Source organism: Pavona decussata, unplaced genomic scaffold (genome assembly GCF_977016875.1).
Source record: "Pavona decussata unplaced genomic scaffold, jaPavDecu1.1 SCAFFOLD_133, whole genome shotgun sequence".
NCBI lineage: Eukaryota > Metazoa > Cnidaria > Anthozoa > Scleractinia > Agariciidae > Pavona > Pavona decussata.
Window position 1 is genome coordinate 1005380 of NW_028145546.1, and position 7888 is coordinate 1013267.

General features: G+C 40.3%; 1 pseudogene across 1 annotated transcript; it reads right to left on the bottom strand.

Annotated features, from left to right (window-relative positions):
* Positions 1 to 1578: 1578 nt before the first annotated feature.
* On the bottom strand, positions 1579 to 6163 carry LOC146468067 (kelch repeat and BTB domain-containing protein 2-like; annotated as a pseudogene). Its single transcript, XR_014867594.1, has 2 exons — positions 4994 to 6163; positions 1579 to 3064 (listed from the first exon to the last, which is right to left on the bottom strand). The product of XR_014867594.1 is annotated as a kelch repeat and BTB domain-containing protein 2-like (transcript).
* Positions 6164 to 7888: the final 1725 nt, after the last annotated feature.

Consider the following 7888-nt stretch of genomic DNA (forward strand, 5'->3'; position numbering starts at 1 on the left):
TACGCCTCGCTAACAAATTGGAAACCAACCACAGAAGACAGGAACCTTACACCATAAACTGCTCACGAACTAACCGCTCAACAACGTTTCCGAGAAACAGTGAAATGCTACTGATACGCCACTAAGACAAAAATTGTGAGATATGTGCGACAATCGACTCAAAAGTGACGTTTGATTGGTTGACTACCGAGACTATATATACCAGAAGCGACCTGTTAGCCAATCAGGGACAAGCTTGCAAACGGTGCGGGCCAACAGGACTAAGCTTCATGTATAGTCAAATAAGAACGCGCGACCGAGAAGCACGGTTGATGGAGGAGGTAACGTGGTTGTCCCGGGTACACACATACCTTTCATTGGAGAGAAGAGGGCAATTTTTTTACGCCCACTTCAAGATGGAGGACACTTTCCGTGGTAGACTGGTAACTAACAAAATAACGCTCCGGTTAGCCTACATAGGACTTTGGTTAGTCTAAATAGCTCGCCGGTTAGCCTAAATATCTCTTTAGTTAGCCTAATTTAGCTTTGGTAGCTTGCAGTTAGCCTATATTGGAGGTAAGGATATCTAGCCTAAAATCTGGAAGGGCAGCCGTTGGTAGTCTTGTTGTAAGGTTCACGCTAGAGAATCCGACGACCCGGGTTCGACTCATCTCGTCCTCTAACTTAAAAAAGTAGCTTAGTGTGATTTATGGTGTCCGCCATGTTGAAATGGGTGTAAAACAATTGCGCGGGGAGGGAGGAGGAGAGGGGGGGGGGGGGGGGGGAGGATACTCCAGTCACTCATATGTTACAAATTGCAGTAATTTGCACATTTACCTACATCATCGAATTTGTTCGGACCGAGGAAAATGTCCTGGTTGTGGTTTTGTTCCGGCCGAAATAGTCGTCAGGCATTGATTTTACGTCCTAATTGTTCTGTGATTTAAGTAAAGAACTCATTACGGAAAGTCAAAGTAACCCGAATCAAAATAGGACGTGCCACCCTCCCATCCTTTGAAACTCACGATGGGGGCGCGGTCAGAGAAAAAAAATGGGCTCCTCTGGTATAAGAATGATCCGCCATCGAGTTAATCTACCCATGAAGAAGTCAAACAATAGCATTAACTTAGTTCAGTTCATTTTCAACGTTCTTACGAAACAAATTAGCTTCTGAAACTGGATTAAATGACATAACAAAGTAGCGCAATATTGACACTGCTCCGCTAAACTATATGTATAAGCAGTGTCCATGGCATGAAATGCATTCTTTTCCTCTCAAAGAGCCCGGTTGATTAAAACAGCACTGATCAATTTCAAATCCCGTTATGCAATTCTAACGGACTAAATCTGACTAATCTCAAACTTAACTGTAACCTTTTTAAAGCGAAAAGCACTTCAGTTAAAATCAAAGAAACCAAGTCTATAGTTTATATTTTAATCCCAGCTTGTAACACTCAGATTGGCTTTTAAAACAACCGGTCTCTATCATCCGAACTTGTAATCAGAAGGTGTTAGGTTCGACTCCTGACAGGAGCACTCGGATTTCTTTTTTCCGAGTATGCCTGCGTCACTTTCTTGAATAATCATCATTCTCAACCGGTCTCTATGTTTGACAAGAAAATAAAACTTTTACATTTGTCATGCCTTGCTCTGCTATATTATAATACACAAATAAGTCGTTATCACACTAGGCAATTTGTCTTGCATCCAGTTGTCTCGCAATCAAGTTATACGAACTGTTACGTAGTGTAACATGCTTGCTAGTGTTACAACGCCTTTAAATACTTAACGATGAAATACGCAGTTTATTCTGCTGACTAGCAGATCTCAACCTGATAACCGTTTCTAGTTTTCAACAGCGTTCTCCAATAAGGGTCATCAAACACTCAGAGACTAAGAAAGTTAACGTTAGTCAACCCATTTACAAATAAATTTGGTATTGTAAAACTCTCATACAACATACAAGGACGTGCTGACACCTGTTTTTCGTAATCCGATTTAAAGAATCTACTGAATAAACTTTCCCCAACCGAAAGCTAAGTCTCCTTTGTCCCTTTTTTCGCCTCTCCCTTTACAGAGGCTTTTTCCTCATTAGTTGCCTTGTTTTCCAAGCTTTCTTTCTTTACTGGCATATAACACAAGACAGCGTTACCTATTTCACTAATTCTCTTACTTTCCCACTCGTGTAATGAAATGTGATACACCTCCCCCGGTGGGATTCTAATACCACTGTCAACTGGAAATTTGTTGATTATAAAATAAGTCTTTCCCTCCGCACTTCCACTGCCCCGAGGTAGTTTGGGGGAACATGTGGTTGTCTAACAGCAAACCACTTGTTTTTTATCTCATCATAAACTTCTACTGGTGCAGGGTCCCCATTTGGAGTAATTTTACCTGTCCTACTATCTTTCCAGCAAGAAATCTTCCCACCAGCGACATAAAGTTTGTTGTTATCCACAAAGAGAGTGGATCCAAAGTGAGGGGAGGAGGTTGATGCCTTTTGTTTCCATTCATTCTTTTTGGGATCAAAACAATGAAACACAGCTGGACATGTTTCAGTTGTATATGTCAACCCTTGCATTTCCACTATGCAACACCCATGAAGTACATAGATTTTAGATTTTATAACGACTGCTGCTACATTAATCAACTGCTTATTTTGGTTGTAACTTCTCTCCAAAAAAGGCAATTTTGAACCACTCTGCCATTGGCTCTGAGCGAAACTGTACCGCTGCGGTAGATCAGTGTTACTGATTGCATATAAATATTCATTAACATAACACAAACAGTTAATCACATGGCCACGGCCCATTGATGAGCTCTGAAAACGTGGGAGTGTCTCTCACGTGTTATTAACAACATGGTAACGGTAAATGACACCGGAACTAAACGATTGTTTCGCAGCTACATACAAGTAATTTCCGACATACTCTGCACAAAGAAATTCGAAAGTTCCCTTAGAACGTAAGGTTAAGCTTGCCATGGACGGTAGGGGTTTCCACGTTTTTCTTTCAAAGTCAAAATACCTCGTCTGAGTAGCAGTTGACTTGTCACCTTCTTGTTTTGGGAAAATAGCAACAAGAACCTGAAATAAGAAAGCACCGAAAATGAGACAAGAAAATTACACGGAAGTAGCTCACTAAAAACGACAAGAATACCGGCAAAGGATCAGTTATGAAAGTCTTACGAATATGAAACAGACTAGAACCAAAGAAGGATACTTAACAGACAGTGATCCACAGGTACTATGGAAGTGGAATATGAGAGTTCGAGCTGAAACTGCTCAAATTTGATCGAAAAATAACAAACAATTTCCCATAATGATTGTAAGGCTGACAAAGGTTGTTGGGCGTATATTACATGTGTTTTTATTTTTTCTCTGTGCTTTTGACAATTGTCGTTCTTTGGAATTTTCTTCCAAGTGGTTGGTCAAAGTCATCGATCTTACTTACGGTTAGCAGTAATACTTTAGATGATCATGATCAACCAAACGGTGATTAAAATCGCTTAAATCGGCCTCAGGAGCTCAAAGAGGCGAAAAAAAAAAACAAACAAAAACAAAACAACTCAACAAAGCCCACAAGAGTAACCTTTCTCTGATGTAATGTGAACTTTATTTAAACAAGGAGAACTGATCATCAGTTTAGCTAAAAAATATATATATACGATTACAAAAATGCTTACAACTGTACTACCAGATCGCCATGTGGGAATCCGCTAAGTCAGATACCTGCCTGATGTTTCGTTTAAAGTGCCCAACAGAGCTGGCGTCCTTTATTTTAATTATTTATTGTAGGGTTAACTGGAAAAAATTTTCATTATTTTTCCATACAAAATCTTAACTACTGATAACTAAGGATTTGGAAAAACATTTCAGAATAAAAAGTAGCGATATTAAAACATGACGTTTCGGCGACGACATGTCACCATTATCAAATGTAAATTATAATAAGATTGGTAACGTATATAAAGAAAAGAAGGTGTGAAATTACATTAGTGTAAAACGAGATGGAGTAAAACGAAAGAATGTGCAAATTAAATGAACAGTTTTGCTGGTATGGAGTCTTTTTGAGTGTTAAGAGTCGGTCTCTTTTTCCTTATTAGAAGCATCTCGTAAATAAGGCACTCGAATTTCCCGCGGCATTTCTTTAGGATCGTAAACTACTCGTGAAGATTGTTCGGTCTTTGATCGTGTTGGTCCTTAAGATGTTTGCCGATGACGGAATACTTGTGCTCCTCAATGCGGAGGTGGAGGTGACGGCGAATTATATAGGCTACACAAGCCGTCACCTCCACCTCCGCATTGAGGAGCACAAGTATTCCGTCATCGGCAAACATCTTAAGGACCAACACGATCAAAGACCGAACAATCTTCACGAGCAGTTTACGATCCTAAAGAAATGCCGTGGGAAATTCGAGTGCCTTATTTACGAGATGCTTCTAATAAGGAAAAAGAGACCGACTCTTAACACTCAAAAAGACTCCATACCAGCAAAACTGTTCATTTAATTTTGCACATTCTTTTGTTTTACTCCATCTCGTTTTACACTAATGTAATTTCACACCTTCCTTTCTTTATATACGTTACCAATCTTATTATAATTTACATTTGATAATGGTGACATGTCGTCGCCGAAACGTGATGTTTTAATATCGCTACTTTTTATTCTGAAATCTTAACTAACGATTTGATTGCATTTTGCTCAGTAAACAACAGACTGGAGTTCAAGCTTTTGCTTGCTAGCTTTTGTTCACGATTCAGTCTTTAATTATGAAGTGATTTCATACCCTCCAAACAGATATTTATCGAAAAGAATCGTTGAATGCCCCAGGCTAAATGCAAACCGAATGAGGCTTATTTTCAGGGGATTCAGAGATAAGTTGTCCGTGCACAATCGTTAACTCAGTGTTAACTCACTCATAAATTATCTGACCTGATCTATTACCTGTTAGGTACACAAATATAAATAGCAGAATGCATCATGCAAGGCTTATGTTAGGTCTCTATTCTTACCGGGCTCATTGAGCGTGGCTTTGTTTTCTCTACGGCAAACTTTGAGTTGAGGGAAGGAATCTGGGTATGCAGTAGTGCCTGCGAAACAAGTGTTTGAATCTCGGGCACTTCTTGCATCTCCTCTGCACTTAGCTCTCTTATCACTTCCTTGATGTCCACCAGCCCCAGGCGAACCGCTCCGATAACTTTGGCCGCCACTGCCATCCTCTCTTCCTTCTTGTATTTGATCCACTGCATCACTGATTTGAAGACAAAGCTCTCTGAAGGAGCATTGAGGTCATCTCGACTGAGAAGCTTCAGCAACTGATCTGCGTCAATATGCGACAAGAATTCTTCACTTTCACAGATGTCCTTGTACATCGAGGCCATCTTGCGTTGAGTAGCTTATTGTAGGTTTTTCAGACCGTGTACATCAGCAAATGTAGACAGCTGACGAAACGACTGCACATCAAGTCGCTGAACAAGTTCCTTGTCCAATACATGACAACACTGTTGAACAATGCTTGAGACTTGGAGGTGGTTAGCGGTGGTGAGAATTTCAAACACGTATTTCGTTTCAGTCATTAAGAGTTCCCCGCGATAAATGGAGTCCAATATTATCCTCAATGCGTCTCCAGAAATGTTTTCATCTTTGAGTTCGATGACTTCTTGGTTGGATTCCTTCATTCCACTAGTAAACATGGCGTAGAAATAATCGCTTTCCGCAGCGAGAACATTACGGTGAGCTGGAAACACGTCTTCACCCACTTTCAATCGCACGTCAATGAATTCTTGTTGTTCTCTGAACATCGCAAACTTGGACAAAAGACGAGCAGCCATCTTGGATCGCTTGTAAAGCTTTCAGCAGGCTGATGGAGACAGCGCCCAAATATTTGTTTGGTCGTGCTTGACTGCTTGGTAACTCGGTCAAGCGACGCATGTTTTATTTTTGGCGTTGGTTAACAAGAAGAGTGGGGTGGGAGATAAAGAAGTTCAAGCAACCCGTCTGGTGCCGTTTTCCATGAAAGCGTTTACTTCGCAAATCTCTCCGAACTTTAAGGCCAACCGAAGGCATGGAGACTTTCCTCTCTGAGCTCTGTCTTATTGTGACGATCGGCTGTTCTTAAAATTTTCAGTTTTCTCTCTCTGTAATCAATACAAAGCTGTAATGTTGAATTTTTCCTCGGACAGGTTGTTCATTAAGGCTAAGTAATACAGGCCACATTTTCTTTCAACTTGTCGCGCAACAATGTTGCATTGCAAGTTGCAATTATTTGTTGCCCGTATTATTACCTCCGCGTGCAACAATTTTTTTCAAATTCAACATAAAAAAGTCTACGCTATTTCTACTATTTGCAACAGGAAAATTTATTCAGCACCCCTTCCCAGTTCACCCCGCCCCCAAAACCACATGTTTGGAGGAAAAATTGAAACTATTAAAAATATGATAGCAGAACATAACGATAGTCTCTTCAGTGACCTGACGGGCAAATTACAGACAGGGCTGTCTTGCCACCCCCAGTATAACTCTGAAACTATCCATGCAATAACAATTGACGGGTATTCTAAAGAATGTTACAAAGCTGATTGGGCGTCTTGCCCTGCCTCACATGCTCACATTCACAATGTGACGCCATGTCCTTGTTAACTGAGGTGACACTTCAAGATGGAGGATACTTTCTGTGGCAGACTGGTAACTAACAAAATAAAGCTCCGGTTAGCCTACATAGGACCGTTTGGTTAGTCCAAATAGCACGCCGGTTAGCCTAAACATCTCTTCAGTTAGCCTTATTTAGCTTAGGTAGCTTGCGGTTAACCTAAATTTGAGGTTTGGATATCTAACCAAAAATCTGGCAGGCAGTCGTTGGTACCAGTGGCAAGGTTCACGCTAGGGAATCCGACGACGCGGGTTCGACTCTTCTTGGGGTCATCTCTTTTTCTAACTTAAAAAAGTAGCTAAGTGTGATTTATAGTATCCGCCATGTTGAAATGGGCGTAAAAAAATTGCGCGGGGAGGGAGGGGTGAGGGGGAGGAGGATACTCCAGTCACTCATATGGTTTAAAGGGGACTCATATTTAACGTCAGCAGAAAAGGTGTTGCTTATTAGATGACACTAGAGGTGAGCGTCTTACTGTAAACGTCAACCCTTGACCATGTTTAGTAAACAATTATTTACCAAAGTGGAGGTGAATAGTGATGAATATTTACCGAGCCGTGAAGCAGCAATATACCGACAAATGGTGGGAAATTTTAAAGCTAGCGCGCCGCGCAGTAAGGGATTTCTTATTGCAGAAAGATTTTTCTCCCTTTCTTGCGGACAAATAAAACTTCTGGAGGCACTTGTTTAGTTGCTACGTGTCTTTTCTTTGACTGCACTATGAAATTTCTTCTGTTTTTGAAACCATGCTGTAATAAACATTAGATGTTTCATTGTTTACATTGTAATTATATTGCTCGACAGTTTTCGTAAACAATGCATTGTATTTTTATTTTTCGCCTTAGAATATAAGGCTTGAAAGATTAAATAACTTACCATGTAATGCCGTCAAACCAAACTTTGTTGCCATTTTTGTAATTTTTGTAACAGCCGCCTCGTTTATCGAAATAATTTCCTCTAAAAGTGACTGTAGCGAAATAGGAAGCCATCTTGTTTCTCTTCGGCTGCTTGGAAGTGAATAGTACTTAGCTAATCACCTCCGAGCCAGCCAATCAGCGCGCGCGAAAAAGCACTAGTCACTTGAGTGGTATATACTAAAATGTTATAAAATCCAGTAATTTGCACATTTACGTAAATTTTTTACATCATCGAATTTGTTCGGACAGTAAAATGTCCTGGTTGTGGTTTTGTTCCAGCCGAAATAGTTTTCAGGCATTGATTTTACGTCCTACGTTTTGTTATTTAAGTAAAGAACTCA